We start from the raw sequence: 283 nt of genomic DNA, 5'->3' as shown, positions 1-283 counted from the left end.
GAAAGAAAAAAGGGGGAAAAAAAAAATGAGAAAAATGTATTTTTTTTTCTTCTGTTCAACCAACTGATGGTTGTGAACTATATGTGTTCACTCAAACTTTTTTTTTTTTTTTTAAAGATGGGTGAACTTTGGGCTGTGAGGAAGAAGTTGAAATGGAAGAAGGCTAAAGGCTACCATGGCAGAGCAAACATTGGTGGCCTTTCAGCTGAATTCTGTGTCTGGTGATCCAGTAGATCATCACATTGCTGTATTTATGGACAATTATTTCAAATATCAATAAAAC

The sequence above is a fragment of the Octopus bimaculoides genome, chromosome 1 (assembly GCF_001194135.2).
Source record: "Octopus bimaculoides isolate UCB-OBI-ISO-001 chromosome 1, ASM119413v2, whole genome shotgun sequence".
In the NCBI taxonomy this organism is placed as follows: Eukaryota; Metazoa; Mollusca; class Cephalopoda; order Octopoda; family Octopodidae; genus Octopus; species Octopus bimaculoides.
The sequence above is the reverse complement of the archived record's forward strand: the minus strand, read 5'-3'. Positions refer to the sequence as shown.